Source organism: Eutrigla gurnardus, assembly GCF_963514095.1.
Source record: "Eutrigla gurnardus genome assembly, chromosome: 4".
In the NCBI taxonomy this organism is placed as follows: domain Eukaryota; kingdom Metazoa; phylum Chordata; class Actinopteri; order Perciformes; family Triglidae; genus Eutrigla; species Eutrigla gurnardus.
Window position 1 is genome coordinate 1145271 of NC_139918.1, and position 21398 is coordinate 1166668.

Below are 21398 nucleotides of genomic sequence, written 5' to 3' on the forward strand. Positions count from 1 at the left end.
CCTGATGTTTCAGTATTGTTTGCGTCTGTCTTGCATTAATTTATATTTTTTATCAGTGCCAATTTAGGACTAATTAGCTATAGAGAAATGGGTATGAAGTTGTAATCAAATCAGTGGGAGTGCACCGCACACATTCTAAAGCCCACTACAATTTCCTGTGGGAAACACTGGTAATACACAGAGAATAACAGACAATAATGGAGATATAAACGAACAGTAGACTTACCTTTGGCTACATGCCACGGATCAAACTGATGAATAATATGAGGATATTCTTCTCTCATAATTTTTCTTATGGAGGGATGCCGGTCTGTGGTGATCACTTTTACCTCGATGCCCTCATTCAGGATCTTCTCCAGGCCTTTCTTGAAGGCCAGTGGTTCCATTGCGACAGAACTTGAGGCCTGGGACACCTACATAGCACAAATGTATGGATGATGACATCTAAAACAAGTTAGAGAATTGACCATAGATTTGTGAAAATAATTCACAATCTTACCTGCATCAGCTCAAACGCCACAATCTGTTTCGTGGAGTCATCCATGAAAGAATACGTGTTGTATTTGCTGGAGTGTCCGGGGCTGTCACTTCTGCCATCACCACATAGCTGCACCGCTTCACCATCTTCATTTTGGCAAATCAATCTTGCTTTGATGATGTTCTCCTGTTGTATGTATGCTTCCTCAATCACCGGGAGCAGGTAACTTGCCTGTATATTGTAGAAAGTTGTTTCCTGGGGCAACTGCAGGTTGAAAACTCCAGCCCAGTCGGCTATGTCGGTGTATGTAGAGCCGGTAAAGAGAGTGGCAGCTGTTGCAACAAGGTTATTTTCTGCCATTCCACGTACATTGGGGCAAGACTCCCATTGTCCCATATGGCCATCGTTGCATTGCCAATTTATATTTATTCTGCTGCCGAACTGTGTTATAGTTTGGTTTAGGTCACGCATCGCAGAACTACAGGTTGGGCACTTCTGAAATAGCTCCATGAGTTTTGACTCATTAACTATCCACTTCCTCTCCTTGCATCCTCTGGGTTGTCCAGAGAGGCTTGAGGAACTTCCTGTGGTGGTGGAGGAGGCACTAGAAATAGGCACAAAGCTGGTGTCTGCGGGATCAACAGCAGGCTCTGAGGTCATGCTGACATCAAACACTGATGTTGCACTCATGTCCATTGCAGTTGCTTCAATGGGGTGTGGTTCCTGTTGTAGACAAATAAAAATAAAACGATGCATTGGTACTAGTGCCACATAGAGTAGATCTTGATTAAACAGTTAACTGACTTTACAAGAAACAAACTGAAATAGTTTCTATATATTGCATGATGGATCATCAATAGCAAACATAGAAGTTCAGTAGAGGTCACTCACCTCATATATGAGACTTTTTCTTGGACTACAGGTGGCCATCATTGTAGATGAAGATGCAGTGTCCTAGACAAGAAACAGATTTCAAGTAAATGTCGGTCACAGTGCAATCATAGCGTCGTGTGAAACTTGAAGATTCATTAGCCTACCGATTGCTTTGTCCATGTGGTAGCCAGGGTAACAGCTGGTTTGGTTGAACGTGAAGGACTGGCTAGCTGTACAGACAAGGGCACTTTGAATGTAGCAGTAGCCTCCTCAGCTCTGTGCTTCTGGGGGGTTGAATGAGCTAGACCCTCAAAAGAGTATTCCTCTTGTTCAGACAGATCTTGCTGTATGTCACTCAACTCTTCCTGTATAATAATGGACACAATTCAGACAGAAATTACTATCCCAAGAATACTTTTTTCCAAAGCAAAATAAAGCACTACAATACTTGATAGTTTTTACATTCATCAGAGTAAGAAAGTATTGTTACAGGGCATTACATAAACAGACAGTAGTCTACTCTTTGTGCTTCACCTGGGACAAAAGTACCCCTCCCCCCAACCACTCAGTCAAGGCATTTTCATGATAGACCTAGCGTCAGTGTTTCACCTGAGACAAAAATACCCTTCCCCCTACCATTAGTCAAGACATTAGAATGGTATCCTAGCAGTCTCGTAATACACAGAAGCACATTTGGTGACGTTACACAACGAACTTTGCTCAATGGTTAGGCTTATAACGTTGGGCTACTTCATTGTAATTTCTGAGCTCGAGTTGTCATGCAAATCAATCAGTAATTTCTTATTGCAAGTCTCAGAAGAGCACTGATTTCGCAGTGAAGTTAGTCGTGCTAACCTGATACAGCTAACGTTATTGCCACTTCCAGACCAACCAAATACCATGCATATGGACACTTACAGCATTAGGTGATGATCCACTTAGTTGTGAACGTGATTTCAGAAACGTCGGTGTGGCCGTATCCTTTAGGCGTAATCCTGCGGAGGTATAGTCCACCTCTGTAAAATATTTGGAGCAAACACGCCAGTTCTTCAGAATCTCCACTGGTGTTGTTGGATCCATGTTCAAAGCAGCTAACCAAACTTTCCGCCGTTTGTGGTGAGTTGGAATTCGGTGAAACATGACGGGACTATATACCTTCTGCTTGTTTTCACAACCCTGTACGATGCACGTTATAACCATGATGTTTGATTGTTCACAAACTATCTTACTACAACCTGATGCTTCCTCAACTGTGCACAAACTACTACAGGTAGTGCAGGCGACGGCGTGCAGGTCACGTAGGTTCTATTGACGGAAGTAAGAGGGGAGTGATGATATTACTGCGCCGACGTCGAAGTGCTTCCAGTTGTTATTCCGCCATACATTATTAGGGTTGGGCATCGTTTGGATTTTACCGATTCCGATCCCGATTCCGATCCTCTGTTTCGATTCCTGTTCTAAACGATTCTCGATTCCGATTCTTTGAGGTGCAGGTCAACAGGTCCAGTGTTGCCACAGTTACTTTGAAAAGTAGTACTCTTGACGTCACTTAACTTAAATAATTGTTTGCATATTGTAATGGCAGTAACATCATGAATGAACATTTTATGAATATTGAACCGGCATTAGAGCAGCAAGGATTGGTTTTATGAAACAAATGAGCACAGTCCTCAAGTATGAGCGGTGTGATGACGAAGGGAGGGGGCGGGGCCAGCAAGCAGCAAGACATTTCTCCACTAAACACTCAAGAGAGACTCCGCTCGCATTTCAGCACGGACTGAGTTAGCAGGAGCTCCGTGAAATCGAGAACTCGTCTTGTTTATTCACACGCTGCGCCTTTTCACCGTCACCGGGCGGGACCTGCTCTTTTAATGTGGTTGTGCCATGCTGTGACTCTAAATGTTTTTCAAGTTTGACGTTGTATTCTTGAAAGTAGACAACACTTTGTTGTTAACACAGAGTGTACAACGAACCTTTATGTTGCCATCTTTTGCTGAGATGAAGTCGAAATAATGCTTGTATTTCCAGCTGGAAAATGCGTATCTCTCCCCCTCCATTGTTTACGTTTCTGCCGGTATAGCCGACTACACGCGACCGTCCGTGAAGGTGTCGGCTAACATACGTCACCCCCGAGACGCACGAAGAAAGCAGATCTTTTTTTTTACTGACAAAAATAGTAACGCGCCGTGTATTTGGATAAGTAAATTTAATCTGACTACTGGTTTGGCAATAGTAGCGCGTTAGACTACTCGTTACTGATCGTTCTATCGTGGAGTCTCCGCACGCCGGGCGGAGTAATACAAACAAACTAGTGCAAGCGGAGTAAAACAAACAAACTAGTGCGGACGTTTAAGAACCGAAAAAAAAGGATCGCAATTCCAACAGCTTCTTAACGGTTCCGGAACCGGAGGTTAGGAAGGATCTCGATGCCCAACCCTATACATTATATAGTTATCCTTGTTATCCGCTTAGAAAAATTGGCATGTTTCATTTTGTGTAACCAAACTTGGGTCGTGTAACTACTCACGTAACCGTATTTAAATAGGGACAACGCGGAAGTGCTTGGTCGCTTCTAACTTCACCCCCCTTTGGATCCTAAGGAATATACTGGGCCAAGCTACATGCTAGCAAATTAGCGCTGCGTGGAGTGCGCGCAAGAGCTATTGAGTGCACGCACAGAGGAGAGGGAGGTATGTATCACCTCGTCTAAGATCAGAGCAGAACATAGTTCAGTATGGAAATGTGGTGGTGTTTTCCTTTAATTTCTGAAATAAATGACCAAGACTTTGATGCAGGAAGCTGAATGTTTAGTATATTGTCCAGAGTGTGTAGGAGATTGTTTGTGCACAGTTTGAGAGCTCTGGGACATTCAGAAGGGTAAAAAATGTCCAAAAAGCAATGCTCATATTTCTGACCTCAAATGGAAAGCTTTTCTTTTATAAATTCCACATGCTTGGGCCTATCATGCTGAAAGTTTAATATTTTTATCAGGGGACTATGACCATCCACTATGTGCAGTTTCATACCTGTGCGACATTCACAAGTGTCACAGGTCACCTTTCCCTGTGAAATCTGAGGATTACTTCCATCAATTATTAATTTTAATCAAACAGGGTTTATTAAAGATCGACAGTTAAAAACGAATGTTAGAACATGTATCTCTAACATAAGTTTCTAAAAAAGAAAAATTAGATGTGACACTGATGGCAGTAGATGCCGAAAAAGCGAGCTACTTGTATGAGGTGTTAGACGCATACAACTTTCCAAAGGAAATAATAAAACTGATTAAAACAGTATACAAGTCCCCTATGGCATGTCTACTCTAATGGTATGATGATGAAAGAATAAAAGTTGAAGTTGGAGTTGGTATTCTTTCAGATGCAATTCAGATAACTAGAGGCACAGAACAGGGATGTCCCCTATCCCCATCACTATTTGCCTTGGCTGTAGAGTCGTTGGCTCAGAAAATACGCCAATCAGACAAGATAAGTGGGATTAATGTTGGAGGGGAACTTGGTTTGTATGCTGATGATTTGATGTTGTATCTGACTAACATAGAAACATCCATTCCACATCCGATGACAATTATTGAGCAGTATTCAAAAATATCTGGATACAAAATGAATATAGAAAAGACAGAACTTTTATCAATTACCAGACTGATCTCATGAAGTGGCATATGTATGACTAACTTGTGTGCCAATTATGGCGTGTTATCACTACGCACAATTGCCTTTTCGCGTGTTTATCAACGCCAAACCCTAACCCTAGTAAAATAAGGGATAAAACCATCCCTTTGCGAGGAAGGATCGCTCACCCCCAGACAAGAACGGGAGCATCCAGACCATCACGATCTCCGCCACAACCAAGGGAACAACGGACACCCTCCCCCGATGGACCCCAAACCCTTCCTATGCCATCCTCCAACAAAACCCCACCCACCAATGGGTCTTGAAGACCCACTCCTACCAAGGAGACCTATGACCCCAACCCAAGCAGGCTTCAAACCCTCCCTTACAACTCAAATCCTCCCACCAATAAAACAGGGGAATCCAACCCAACCAAACCCTCAAGGATAGTACCGACCCAAGGACCCAATGGAGGACCCACTAATTACCCCAGAGGACGAGACCCACAACCCCATAAACGTTGTTCACCCTGGAGGAAATCCCAATCCCCTACACGCAACAAGACCACAAATCCTCCACAACAACCATCGCCCAACAACCATCACACGCTTCCAACACAACCAAATAGCATCCCCTACTGACCCCCCTTGTTACCAACAGCCAACCAGAAACACCGCTTGGGACATAACAACCACCCCCGACCCTCACCTTCCCGGTCACCACCCCGTAAAAGAACCCCCCACCCCCTGCAGACCCACCCATCGGCAACCAACCACAATCGGGAAAACAGGACTACCGGTCAACAGGGAATCATCTCACCCAAATCCCAACCACTCCGGAACTCACACCACACCATCCTCTGCGTCATCGATCCAGGGGAGCTTCTCCGGTGAACTTGCCATTGTCTGATGAACAATATAACACACTCGTGAACATAAACTACAAACTAAATTCAAAACACTGGAATTGTCCGTAACCAAATATATGTACAAATAAATAAAAATACATATAGAATAGGCTATGGTACTTAGCCAAAATAAATAAATGCAAAATAAGCTGTAAACTTGATGACATTAATTATAACGTCATTAACGTGATAATATTGCTGCAGAAATAAACTGTAGCCTAGACCTTATGATGAAAATTATATGAAAAGGAAATTAGAAGTAGGCTACTTACAAATATGCTCTGCGAAGTTCTGGTGCTGCTATTCTCCAGTCTGTTCTGGCGCAACTGGCGGTTAATCGCCAGATTCAAATAAAACAGGCAGTGGGCTATTTCCGGTGTTTCCGGAGGCGTAATCCACCCCGTGTGGATTTTATTTTAAAAAACAACCCTCAATTGGTGGAAATGCTTTCAAGCATTTCCAACCTATGTTATCCTAATCTTTATTATTGGTGGAAATGCTTTAAAGCATTTCCAACCTATGTTATCCTAATCTTTATTATTGGTGGAAATGCTTTCAAGCATTTCCAACCTATGTTATCCTAATTGGTGGAAATGCTTTAAAGCATTTCCAACCTATGTTATCCTAATCTTTATTTTTTTTATTGGTGGAAATGCTTTCAAGCATTTCCAACCTATGTTATCCTAATCTTTATTGGTGGAAATGCTTTAAAGCATTTCCAACCTATGTTATCCTAATCTTTATTATTGGTGGAAATGCTTTCAAGCATTTCCAACCTATGTTATCCTAATCTTTATTGGTGGAAATGCTTTCAAGCATTTCCAACCTATGTTATCCTAATTGGTGGAAATGCTTTAAAGCATTTCCAACCTATGTTATCCTAATCTTTATTGGTGGAAATGCTTTAAAGCATTTCCAACCTATGTTATCCTAATCTTTATTTTTGGTGGAAATGCTTTAAAGCATTTCCAACCTATGTTATCCTAATCTTTATTATTGGTGGAAATGCTTTAAAGCATTTCCAACCTATGTTATCCTAATCTTTATTATTTTGGGTGGAAATGCTTTAAAGCATTTCCAACCTATGTTATCCTAATCTTTATTGGTGGAAATGCTTTAAAGCATTTCCAACCTATGTTATCCTAATCTTTATTTTTATTTTTTTTATTATTATTCTTCTTCCGTACGTTTTTCAGTCGCCTCTAACTTCTGCATACTTTCAGCTACAAAAACCATTCAACTATCAAAATGTTCAGCTTTTTCAGCTCTTTTATGCTCACCTTCAACCTTTTTTCTACCTTTCATACTTTTTCATATATTCAGCCTTTTCCATATTTTTTTTTCAATGCATTCCTATGGAGATCAGCCTAAAAACCTCTTTAACATCCTCCTCTTTGAACTCCGACTAGTTTCACATACTTCCACCTACAGACTCCATTTAAACTTTAAACAACCTACAAGACTTTGAACTATTCAATTCATCCTCAGTTTTTTGATATCTTTTACAGTTTTTCTATAATCACAGTTTATGTTTTATGGTTTTTTCAGACCTCATCAGAGTTTATAATGGGTGTGTATTGCGCCTGCTAGAGTGCGTGACATCATCGTTAGAGTGTGAGGGGTCCTCGACATACTTCAGATTTTTTTCCTTTCCAAACTCCTCCCGGCCACAATTTTCACTCTACACACGTGATCTTTTCCAATTTTGTAGAGAAACTTGTCCTGTCTCGCACAATGTGATCAAAAACTCTGTGAGATTTACAGAATTTGAACTAGCAACCTCTAAGCGCGGCCACGTCGCTTTTTCTCCCCATTGACTTACAATACAAATTGAGAAACAGATTTTCAAAGAAACCTGAAATGAGCTGCATTTCTAACTCGCCCTAGCGTCCACATTTCTGAGACTAGGAAAAAATAAAAGTGATCAGTGTCTTCAGCAGAGTCTTGTAGCGCTAACGGTGCGAAAATTTTGGCAATACGACTTTCGGTGTGAGCGTGAGAAGCTTTTGTTCGGACCCTCCAAAATGGAGGAATAGAGACAGGCTCTAGACAGTTACACAGGCGCGGAGATGGCTTTGATCTCTGTGGCTTTGATCTTTAGAAGTGACAGCAGGTGTGCTCTGATTGGCGGACAGGAGCGGCAGACAGGAGCAGTCAGTGGGATTTGTAGTTTTTTTTGTCAAACATCTTCTCCTCAGGTATACTTTCACTTAGAAACTCCATTTAAACTTTAAAATGTATACACAAGTCTGTCTATCTCTCTCTGTCTCACTCTCTGTCTGTCTGACTACTACTACTACTACTTCTACTACTAGCCTACTACTGATACTACGTCCACTTCTCGTACTTGTACTAGTACTACTACTACTGCTACTACTAGCCTACTACTGATACTATGTCCACTACTTGTAATAGTACTACTACTAATACTACTAGTACTAGCCTACTACTGATACTACCTCCACTACTTGTAGTAGTACTAGTACTACTACTACTACTACTACTTCTTCTACTAGCCTACTACTGATACTACTTCTAATACTTCTACTGCTAGCCTACTACTGATACTTCCTCCACTACTTGTAGTAGTACTACTACTACTACTACTTCTACTACTGATACTTTGTCCACTACTTGAACTTGTACTAGTACTACTACTGATACTATGTCCACTACTTGTAATAGTACTACTACTACTACTACTAGCCTACTACTGATACTACCTCCACTACTTGTAGTAGTACTAGTACTACTACTACGTCTACTACTGATACTACGTCCACTACTTGAACTTTTACTCGTACTACTACTCCTTTTGCTACTAGCCTACTACTGATACCATGTCCACTACTTGTACTTGTACTAGTACTAGTACTACTTCTAGTTTACTACTGATACTACCTCCACTACTTGTAGTAGTACTAGGACTACTACTATTAGTACTTCTACTTCTACTACTACTAATACTACTAATACTTGTACTAATATTACTAGTACTAGTAGTACTTCTACTTCGACTACTTCTAATAATACTAATACTTGTACTAATATTACTAGTACTACTGCTAATACTACTGCTACTACTAATACTACTGATACTACTCCTACTACTTCTATTAGTACCCTACTAATACTAAAAACAAAAAGAACATTCAAATATTAAAATGTTCAGCTCTTTATGGACATTTCAACATGTCTTCAACATTTTTTTGCCTTTCATATTCTTTTCGGTAACACTTTATTTTAAGGTACACCTATTCACCATTAATTAGTTGCTTATTAACATGCAAATTAGTAACATATTGGCTCTTAATTAGTCATTATTAAGTACTTATTAATGCCTTATTCTGCATGACCTTATTATACAAACAGTAAGCCATTAACTAAGAGTTTTCCCTCAATAACCTCAGAATTATTGCTTATTAGTAGTAAGTAAGGCAGTTGTCGTATATGAATTACAATCTCAATATGCTTTGCTTAGTATGGACTTTATAAGGTGGTAGTACCACAAGAATAGTTATTCTCCCTTAATACCACATAATGAATATGGTCTGTTCTTACATAACAAAACACAAAACTACAAATGTTAATAGTGTCCAAATAACTCTAAATTAAGTCTTTGTTACTGTTATGGCCCTCGGCCATGTTGTGTTGCTGCTGTGTCTCTCTGTCTCATCTCCCCTCCATAGGTTCTCTGCCTGTGTCCCTCCTACCTCGTCAGAGGGATCAACTCCACCTGTGACTGTGTCTATAAAGAGGAGGTCTTTCCAAGATGGTGGCCTCTTCCTCCCTCTTGGATGGCTGGTGCCACCCAGGCACCTCAGCGTTGTTTTGGTTGATTGTGTTCTGTTAGCCTTTTGTTACCTTATGATTGCACACACACATCCAGCACCTCTCACCACGCTACAGATTACTGACTTACACTTAAAACTTGTGTTCCGTTAATAAATTTATGGTTAATTGACCTGGTCGTTGTGTGGTCCTCCCTCCTTGGTTATGCTCTTGAGCGAGCTGGGCATAACAAGTGGGGGCTCGTCCAATTGTGAACTTGGGAGTGTCAGAGTATGGCACTTGTGTGGCAGTGAAGTTGGGAGGATCACAGTGGCTTGGTTTTGTGAGTGTAGTGTTAACCGGGGGGTAAAGGCTGTGGTGTTTTTTTTCTGGTGACCTGCATTCAAGGAGAATGGTGGCTAAGTTACACTCTGTGTGGCTGCGGGGAGGGGGTGACTGGAGCAGTTGTGTCCCTCAGTAGGCTGTAGTGGCAGTTCTCTCACAAGGAGGGGTTGCTTTGTTTGTTTTTTTGCAGGGCTGTTTTTTGTTTTTGTGTGTCGTCTGGGCGGTTAGCAGCAGTGGTCTCGGGAGCACCCCGAAGTATTGGCTGGGACAAGTTGTCTCCCCAATACAGACGGTTTAAAGGTGCATAAATACCCGCCGCCAGTACGCACATGAAGACTAGGGCGCAGTTAGTCAGCTTCAGTTAGGCAGTTAGGAGGGTGCGCTCCTTGGTCATTCTGTCTCTCTGTGGCTGTTATTGAGTGGCTAGCTGTGTTCTCTGTTGAATGAGGTGCATGGAGTTTGGACTGGTTGTTGTTGTTGTGGTTTAGGTTGGCAGTTAACATGGAGACTTCACACAGTAATCCACTGATTTCTGAGTTCCTCCAGCGACCATCTCGTAGCACTTTAGCTCAGTTTGACAAATCGGATCTGGTTGATTTGGCCGTACATTTGGGTTGGTCTGACGCAAAAGGGGTGCCAAAAAAGGCTAAGCTACGGGTCATTGTTGAGGGGCTCGCTGTGTCTGCTGCTCTGTTGGAGGTGGCTCAGGCGCCAGGTGTTGGGGAGGGGGGTTGGACATTTGAGCAGTGCCTGCAGCTGGAGAGAGAAAAGGCGAAGCTGGAGAGGGAGAGGTTCCAGTTTGAGTTGGAGCAGGAGAAGCTGAGGGCTGAAGCAGCATTGGAAAAGTAAAGGGTTAAAGTGGAACGGCTGAGGTTGAAGTTGAGGGATGGGAGTGATAGGCCTACAGGACCGCATCAGGGCTTTGATGTTGCTGAAGGGTTGCGGTTGTTGCCAAAATTTGATGAGAAGGACCCCGACACATTTTTTGCATTGTTCGAGCGCGTGGCAGGCGTTAGGGGGTGGTCAGATGCCCACCAGACTTTGATGCTGCAGTGTGTCTTCACGGGCAAGGCCCAGAGAGCTTTCTCTGCCCTGAGCTCTGTTGACAGTGCCAGTTATGCTAAGGTTAAAGCGGCAGTCTTTAAAGCATATGAACTCGTGCCGGAAGCTTATAGGCAGAGGTTTCGCAACTGGAAGAGAAGAGACCAGCAGACCCATGTTGAGTTTGTTCAGGATATTTCAACTCATTTCAGTCGGTGGTGCTCGGCGTCCAGTGTAGAGTCGTTTGATGATTTATGTGACTTGGTTGTGTTAGAACAGTTCAAGATGTCGTTTCCTGCCCAGCTGGCCACTTATGTAACTGAAAAGAAAGTTAAAACAGCAGCCGCAGCGGCAGTGTTGGCTGATGAATATGTTTTAACACATGGCAGTGGCTCAAATGGTGGCCAGGGCTATAGAGAGGGACAACGGAGGGAGAGTTTTAGGCCTAGGCCTGACAGGCCTGTGATGGTTCATGAGGTTTCTCAGGCTGCTGTCAGACATGTTCCAGGAACAGATGGGAAGTTCGATCCCAGCAGGACGTGTCATGTCTGTAGGAACAGGGGACACTGGAAAGGGGAGTGTCCACTTAGTAAAACAGGTCAGAAATCAGCAGTTGCCAGTGTGTATGTGAAACCAGCTGGCCTGGTGACCTCTGTGCGTCATGCTGAGGAGTCTGTTCGTCCACCAGGGACTGTGTTGTCTAAACATGTGGGTGAGTTGTATGCACCTTTCATTTCCGATGGTCTTGTGTCTTTAGGTGGACAGGGGAAGGTACCTGTTAAGATTCTGCGGGACTCCGGAGCTAGTCAGAGTCTCATTTTGAGTAGTGTTCTGCCATTTTCAGCCCGTACAGCTACTGGTGGGAACGCCCCTGTACTGGGTGTTGGAATGGTTACACTCTTGGTGCCTGTGCATCAGTTCCACCTTGACTCTGAGTTGGTGTGTGGTGAAGTCGACATGGCCGTCCGTCCCCAGCTGCCAATTCAGGGGGTTGATGTCATCTTGGGCAATGATTTGGCAGGGTCAAAGGTCTGGAAGGATGGTCCACCCTGTGTGTATGTGAGTTCAGTCTTGCAGGTGCCTAAAGAGCCTGAAGGAGGTGCTGAAGGGGGCCCTACAGTGTTGTCCTCTTGTGTTGTGACCCGGGCTAGGAGTAAGGCTCTGGCAGAACAGCTGGAGCTTTCTGAACAGGCCCAGTCTTCTCAGGCAGGTCTTTCTGAGAGACAGGAGTTGTGCAAGTTTTTTTCCATGCCTTTGCCTGTGTTTTCTAGGGAGGAGTGTGTCAAGGAACAGGCTGTGGATCCTACGCTGGGTCCTGCGTTTGCGATGGTTGGTCCAGAGAGTGAAGTCAAGGGGGCCTCTGGTGGTTATTTTCTCAGTGATGGCTTACTGTTGAGGAAGTGGGCTTGCGTGGTAAGTGGGGTGCAGGTGGATAGTGTGGTTCAGGTTGTGGTTCCTTCCCGGTTCAGAGAGGTGGTGTTGAGCACTTCACATGATGGTGTGGCAGGCCATCTTGGTGTGAAGAAAACCTATGACAAAGTGCTCCGCCATTTTTTCTGGCCTCGGTTGAAAAGGGATGTTGCTGAATATTGTAAAACCTGTAAGACATGTCAGTTAACAGGAAAGCCCAACCAGAAGCTGAAGCCAGCTCCCCTGTACCCAATTCCTGTGGTGGAAAAACCTTTCGAATATCTGTTGCTTGACTGCCAGGGCCCGCTTCCAAAAAGTAAGGTGGGTAACCAGTACCTGTTGACAATAATGTGTAAGAGTACACGTTATCCTGCTGCTTTTCCACTACGTTCTATAAAGACTAAGCCAGTTCTGAAAGCTCTGACTGCTTTTATTTCAACTTTTGGTGTTCCTAAGGTAGTGCAGACAGACCAGGGCAGTAATTTTATGTCCCGGACTTTTTCCCAGGTGTTAAAACAGCTGAGGGTTGAACATCATGTGTCTAGTGCCTATCATCCAGAGTCTCAGGGTGTTTTGGAACGTTTCCATCAAACGTTGAAATCTATGTTACGTTCCTACTGTACTGAGCTCTCGCAGGATTGGGAAGAAGGCCTGCCATGGTTGTTGTTGGCAATTAGGGAGGTGTCACAGACTAGTACTGGTTTCAGTCCAAATGAACTTGTGTTCGGACACTCTGTCCGGGGCCCATTAGCGGTTCTGGGGGTTGATTTGAAACTTAATGAGCCACCTGAAAATGTTTTGGATTATGTGAATGATTTTCGTCGTCGATTGCACATTGCTTGTGCTACTGCTCATAAGAATCTTGGTGGAGCTCAAAAGAAAATGAAAGAAGATTTTGACCAAAAGGCTGAGGGCCGGCTGTTTGAGCCAGGGGACCAGGTTCTGGCTTTGTTACCTGTGGTTGGTTCACCGTTTCAGGCCAGATTTAGTGGGCCCTACACCGTGAAGAGCAGGATGTCTGACAGGGACTATTTGATTGTCACACCTGACAGGAGGAAGACAGTGCAATGGTGTCATGTGAACTTGTTGAAATCTTTTTTGACCTCCTCTGCTGTTAAGGGCGGTGACACGCTTCCTGTGGGTGATGGCGTTAAGTCTGTGGCTGCAGTTGGTGCTGGGCCTTCAGATGATTTTGACATTCCCTCTGAGCCCATTCTGACTGGGAAACTTAAGAACTCTGAGTATTTGAACTGTCTTCCCAGTCAAGTTAGTTATCTGTCAGATACCCAGCAGGACGATCTGGTGAAATTGCTTCTGTCTCATGTGTCTCTTTTTTCAGATGTACCATCACGCACGAACATGATCGAGCACGATATAGAGGTGGGAGATGCTCCGCCTGTGAGGCAGCGTGCTTACAGGCTCCCGGTGGAAAAGCGTGGGCGTATGGAGAAGGAGGTTGAGTATTTGCTGCAAAACGGGTTAGCAGAGCCATCATGCTCAGGCTGGTCCTCTCCATGTCTGTTGGTAGATAAGGCGGATGGGTCAGACAGGTTTTGCACAGATTTCAGACGGGTCAATGCAGTCACCAAACCTGACTGTTATCCCCTCCCTCGCATTGAGGACTGCATTGATCAAGTGGGTGGGGCAGAATTTGTGACTAAACTGGACCTTTTGAAAGGTTATTGGCAGGTGCCATTGTCAGCCAGGGCCAAGGAAATTTCATCATTTATTACCCCTTGGGGCTTGTTTTCTTATTCTGTGATGCCATTTGGTCTTCGAAATGCCCCTGCGACCTTTCAGCGTCTCATGAACAGGGTGTTAGCAGGGTTGGCAGGGTGTTCAGCTTATTTGGATGACGTTGTTGTTTTCAGTGAGACGTGGGAATCCCATGTTCAGCGTTTGGGTGCAGTGCTTGACCGGTTAGCCCAGGCTAATTTGACGGTTAATTTAGCAAAATGCGAGTTCGCTAAGGCGACAGTAACCTATCTGGGTAAGGTGGTTGGTCAGGGTGAGGTTCGGCCAGTGCAGGCTAAGGTGGAGGCCATCCTCAATTATCCAGTGCCAGCGTCCAAGAAGGACCTGATGCGGTTCCTTGGGTTGGTGGGGTTTTACCGCAGTTTTTGTCCCAACTTTTCTACTGTGGTGGCTCCGTTGACCAGCCTACTTAAGAAAAACACACCTTTCGACTGGTCCTCCAACTGTCATGCTGCATTTGAGTGTGTAAAAAGTTTGATATGCTCTGCTCCTGTCCTGTCTGCTCCAGTCTTCCACAAACCGTTCAAAATCCAGGTGGATGCGAGCAACGTTGGTGCTGGGGCCGTGCTCCTGCAAGAAGGGGAGGGGGGAGTTGACCACCCTGTGTGCTATTTTTCACGTAAGTTTAATCGTCATCAGCTGAATTATTCAGTCATTGAAAAGGAGACTCTAGCCTTGATTTGGTCCTTGAAATTTTTTGAAGTGTATGTTGGGCCGTCTTTGCCTGTAACTGTTTACACGGACCATAATCCCTTGACGTTTTTGAACAGCATGTATAATTCCAATAGTAGGCTCATGAGGTGGCTGCTGTTTTTGCAGCCTTATACATTGAATGTATGTCACATCAAGGGTAAAGATAATGTTCTGGCTGACGCGCTTTCCCGTGCGCCCTGTTGATTCTACACAAGACCTTATTAGTGGGGTCTTGTGTTTTATGGGGGGGGGTGTTATGGCCCTCGGCCATGTTGTGTTGCTGCTGTGTCTCTCTGTCTCATCTCCCCTCCATAGGTTCTCTGCCTGTGTCCCTCCTACCTCGTCAGAGGGATCAACTCCACCTGTGGCTGTGTCTATAAAGAGGAGGTCTTTCCAAGATGGTGGCCTCTTCCTCCCTCTTGGATGGCTGGTGCCACCCAGGCACCTCAGCGTTGTTTTGGTTGATTGTGTTCTGTTAGCCTTTTGTTACCTTATGATTGCACACACACATCCAGCACCTCTCACCACGCTACAGATTACTGACTTACACTTAAAACTTGTGTTCCGTTAATAAATTTATGGTTAATTGACCTGGTCGTTGTGTGGTCCTCCCTCCTTGGTTATGCTCTTGAGCGAGCTGGGCATAACATTACTTAGAATATGTTCCCCATACTAAAGTGACATCTTGATCATTACTAACTCACTAATAGTTGAACACTTATTAACCAACACATGTTCCCTAATCTAAAGTTGCCTCCTTTTCACAACTAGTTAATATATTATAGCACATAACTACTGCAATAAACAAGTGATGGGTTACACCTTTGAAAAAATGTATCTATCTGTAGGTTCCCTCTCATTCAGTGGTAGAATAACAAAGACAGCACAAGTACAAATACCTCATTTATTACAGTAAACCACTGGTTCAGGTTTTCCCAAGGCTGACAACAAATACTGCTCCAACAGGTAATGGGGTCTTCCTGAAATGTCAAACACTGACTAGTATCAGTGTACTGTATGTACATTTGTCATACAATGTGGTATCAAAGCAGGTCATAATACAGGTACTCTATTGTTGAAAAACACTGCACAATATAAAGTACAATAATCAGAAAATTATAAAACCTGCACAACTCAACATGACGACTTGTCAAAGGTTATAACAAATATACTGAACTGTACAAACATATACATTTTTCATTTATTGGTTGATTTGAGATGGGACTCCACATATTCATGAACATACAAAAAAACAATTAGGGTGTTAGCAGCAATTACATTGTTGCAAATTGCTCAGCAGGTGACAATGCTAGGCGACGCATTGCCACCTGCTGAGAAAGAAAAGAGAAAGAAGAAAGAAAATAAAAATAAATAAATAATAATGCAGGTGACAATGCTCGGCGACGCATTGCCACTTGCAGGGAAAGAAAAAGAATAAATAAATAAAGAACAAGAAACAATAATAATAATAGAGAAAAAAAATAAAGAAGAAAATAAATAATAATAATAATGATGCAGGGGACAATGCTCGGCGACGCATTGCCACTTGCAGAGAAAGAAAATAAAAATAAAATAATAATAATATCAGATATCTTTATCTACATTTCAGGTTACTGGATATTTTTTCCGAATGTCATGCAAAAGCATTCCAAGTGGTCCGTCACTGTGATGGTTTCCACGCCAATAAGTCCACTCAATTACATCTAAGTGATCCCTCAACAGTTTTTGTGTGCGGTTCCCTCTTTGTCTCCAGATAGTGGACTTGCAAATACCCCAAAATCTCTCCAGGTTTTGTGTATGTGCACCTGTAACAGGGTCAACAAAAAAATCGTGATGGTTGACAGTCAGGTGATTGTAACCTTCATCCTGAAGACGGCGGTAAGACCTCCACCCATCTGAAATGATGGAGCTTCCACGACGAACGTGCTTCTTTATTAGAGGCAAGAGATGCCTGGTTGTACGGCGATGCACAATCTTGAGAATGGGTCTCCTCCTGTCATCCTTAATCCCTAGCATTCCGAACACCCAGGAACTCCTGTTGCTTGCCCGTCCTCTGTTGTACTGAAATTCACAAGAGCAAATAAAAATTTAAAATGAGGACAATGATTCTGCAATAATGGTGGGAAATGGGAGAGAATAAATCATAAATCAAAAATTCAAAAGTTCTCTTTGGAGTAGTGGTGCATGTTTACAAATATTGAACTGTTCTGGGGTGTAGGAATAATGTAGTTTCTTAAAACCGACATTCCCCTCTATTGCATCAATGAACTACAATGTATCTTATTCCATAATGCAGTAGTTACTTCACGAGATACAGGAAATACACCTCCAAGCACCTCAGGCAAAAACAGGTTTTAAATGTGTGTATATTGTCTCTACTGACAGTAGCTGAGTTTAGCACAGACTTAACCAACATCAAATACACATTTTTAGACACAAAATCATGTATTTGGCATCAAAGTAATACTCATACTGTAAGTGTAACTTTCATACCTTTCTTTTATGGCCAAATTTGCTTTCATCGATCATAACAATCTCTGCTCTTTGTCCAACAGTCTGCTTGCCTCTTCTTCTCATTCTTTTCATTCCTGATTTGCAAACTCTCTGTAGCTTGTCTGCAAGTTTACTCAGAGTTGCAGAACTCCGAGTAATTCCTTCCTGCAGCATGTCCACTTGCCTCAGTCGAAGGCCTTGGGCAAATCTGTAATAGATCAACCAGATAAATATTTCAATGACACAATTTAGAAGTGGGTGGTTAAAACCAATTTCTTAAGTTGTCATTAGTCTTTTTATAACCATAATTATAACCATAATTTCTCATTTTGCAGTCCCATTTGCAGACACAGCAGATACTCATAGCCTGAATATAAGAGTGTATTTAAAGCAGAAGTAAGCGATCCGGTCGTTTTGTCTAACTTCTTGTCAGCCGATGGAGTTAGCAGTCCCCGCCCTCGTCCCTACATTCACGCGCATCCCTTGGTTGCACACACAGAGAGGACCGCCCCTTTATGCCGTTCTCTCTCCTCATTGGATAAAGGTTGTAGGAAAGTTTTCTCCTCGGCTTACAGCAGAGCAGAGTGACTGACAGACCCGTGTTTCAGACCAAACACTCTATGTAAGTGATTGCTGACGGAAGATACTATTTAAGACTTATATTAACACAAACATTCCGCTTACTTCTGCTTGAACCTGACACAACAAATCTCAAAAGCAAAGTAGGGTGAAGAACATTCCCTATAAGACGAGAGGAATGGAATAAAACCTCAAAACTAATGAAATCTGCTTTAAGAAAAAAAAATGGATACTGAGTAAATTAGCAAAGTGAAGTGTCTGTTTAAAAAAGTTAAGTTCTTTTGAAACCATTTCCAGGAACCACCTAAAACCTAAAAATCCACAAAACCTTTGTACTACATTGGACTCTTCGCAACCCAGCACTTATACAATTACACATACTTGAAAATTCAACCGATATTCAGAATTCTTCCCATATACTGTATAAACTCATGTCTCGTATAGCATTGGTTCTTATGACCCACCCCAACCAACAGTATAGTGAAAACATTGAAAGAAAACATTATGGTCCAAGTTAGAGTTTGTCTTTGATGGCTATTGTTATTATACAATGTAAAACCACGCACCTGTAGATGTAATGCATCCACGTATGCAGTCGAAGGTGCGATTTCTCAAATATGGAGCCACTTCGGATGGACCTCGATACCGTTTTCCCTTTGTGACAGGAGTCTCGGCAAATCCTGATGATTAAATCCAAAGGTTAATTTATAAAAACCCATGATACTGATTTCACTAAATACAAATGTAACATAAATGAAGATGAAGAGGGGGACATACAGTATAGGTGTTGAAACAGCTAAGATTGGGATTGGACAAGGTGCACTTGTACTTAGTAGCCCTTGTGATTCACTCCCCCCATGCAATCTCAAAGCACAACAGAACAGTCCTATTTCTAGGCCTACTTGACAAGTAATATCTACAACTGTTACACCTTAAATCGGGTTAGACAGTGAATTTAGCTGTGTCTACTCTACTCACTGTGCCACAGCATGAAAAGGGTTATATCAATCAATTAATCCCTGTCCATGTACAAGTTTAAGCTGATTGGGTGGCATTTATTGAACAATATGACCAGGAATGTGATCTAAAACTGTTTTTTTTTTAAAGGCATTTTTCATTTCAGATGTTGTACACATGTAGAACTTCGTGGAAACATGAGCACCCCTATCTCTACCAAATAAACGGTAGCTTACTTAAAAATTAAAAATTGCAGCTGTGTGATTTGTGACTTTGTAGATGTGACTTATATATTACTACTACTACTAATACTTATTTAGCCTATATTTTGTGTGTACATCACTCATAGCTTCTGTCGTAAAATATATGATTTGGCACTGAATTTTAGCAGATACAATTGGATGGCTGCATGCTGCACACTCTCCTATGCATTGCTTACACAAAGAAAATTAATAAATAAGGCACACGTCTAGTTTTTCTACTCACCATGCTGCCTCCTTTTTGTCGTAGGTCCGTTTCAACTTCATAACATGAGAGCAAGACGGGCATTTCATCCATTTTCGAAGTAGGCCTTCTCTCATTAACCATCTGGTGAACTTATAGTTTTCTTTGGGGCACTGTCTAAAATGTATTCGACTCAAAAACTCGTAACTCAACATCTTCTTCTTCTTCTCATAAGTTCTTTCTTTTTTTTCCTTTTTTTTTTTTTTACGAAATGGGTTGGTTTCAACTTCGCAGTCCTGCTTCAAAAAAGGCGCAAAGTGACCCAGTTAATGACCGACAATCTACCTATCCGTAGCCGTGCTCCTCCTCCGATGTTGCTCTCATCCAATCATTGACTGTTACTATGTCGTCATGTGACATCCTCGTCGTATCATCCAAAGGGAGCCGCTCTGGGAGCCACCAGTCCTCTATAGCTGTGTCCCAATTCAGGGTCTGCAGCCTTCGGAGGCTGCATTTGAAGGCCGCTTACGTCACAGAGCTGCGCGAAGGCTGTCCCAATTCGTCTAAATTCGAAGGCTCCTCCAAATGCGGCCGACAAATGTGTCCTCCTTTCCCCCGTATTCGGAGGATGCACCGCTACTATCCTTCGCGGCCTCCCATATCCCAAGATGCTTTGCGCGCCGCTGTTCAACCAACAATGGCGGTGAAAGACGGTAGCAGCACCGGCACCGGCAGCCGGTAAGTAACGGGTTTTTGCTTAACGTCGGACGTTCAAGGGGCCTTAAATCACATTTGAGTGTTAAAATGCGTGAAGTTAATAATGCTAATACGTGTAGCCACCGGAGTGTAGGGCCAGCTACGTGATGTAGCTTAAGGCTGTTGATACGAGCTCAGTTAACGTTAGCCTTTAAACGTAACGTAAGCCTAAAACCCTTCACGTTTAAATGTTACAAGCTCCGATGGTAACTTATATCTTATTGTAACCGTGGAGCTGTTCAGTTAATTTGTTCTCGTTGTAAGTCGTGTAGGCTACAGTCCGCTCCTCTCGCAGCTGAACATATAACGTTAACGATGGGTGGTGAGCCCCGCTGTATTTCTAGGCTGTAAAACTGTAAACGTTTGGATTGAATACAGAGCTGACCGTAGGATCATTATTACTGTTAATATCGTTATTATATCGTACAATCATTTTGCATGTTGACATAACAGGAAATGTGCTTTACATGTCGTTTTGTTGTAGAGAGCAAGGAGCAGACTGAGGATTTGATCAAACTCCGGGTCCGGGATGAGAACGACCACCTGTTGAGGCCAAGAACACAGGGCCACCGACTGCAGCAAGAACGAGGAAAACAGATGATTGCTGGATTTGATCAGGGAGGACATGAAGTTACAGAGGGAGAGCGGAAAGGAGAGGATGGAGAGACTTTTTAGTTTATTGGAGAGTTCTGTGTTGATTTGTAATTTAAATAGTTAATTAAAAATATTGTATTGTTCCATTTTCTTTTCCAAATATTGTATATAGGTAAATTAAAATCTTATAACCTTGTAACATTATCTGTTCCATTTCTTATTTACAACTAAAGTCAACTTTTGAACTGCTTTTCAGTGACAAGAAAATAATTTATTTTTTGTGTAATTAACAAATATTTACAAAGTTACAATAACTATTGACAAGTGGGTGTTCTTAACATGTAGAACTATTTACAAAAGATCAGCAGAAATAACTATTTACAGAGAACATACAGTATATACAGTATTGACTGAGCAGGAGTCCCTGGTGGTGCTGCTGGACTGGATGGGATGCTAAGGACCCTGGACTCTTCTGGCTCTGTGTGGGACATCATCTGGGAGGTGGGGGGTGTGGGATGCATGTCTCCACTGTCCACCACATCGTCCATCATCGGGGTTTGCAGGGCTGATGCAATCGACGGATGCCATGTCACTAAAATGTTTAAAAGAGAGGCAAGAATAAAATATTGAATTAAGTCGGGGTTATTTGCAGGGTTCGTACACATTTTACTAT

At 42.7% G+C, this 21398-nt stretch overlaps 1 long non-coding RNA gene across 1 annotated transcript in view; it reads left to right on the top strand.

The window, feature by feature from the left end:
* The window catches only part of LOC311012040, a 264577-nt gene extending 243653 nt beyond the window's left edge, over window positions 1-20924 (top strand). Inside the window, exons 2-3 of the long non-coding RNA XR_014596974.1 lie at window positions 19849-20113; window positions 20616-20924. This is a non-coding gene — a long non-coding RNA (uncharacterized lncRNA). The remainder of the gene's footprint in view (window positions 1-19848; window positions 20114-20615) is intronic.
* Window positions 20925-21398: the final 474 nt, after the last annotated feature.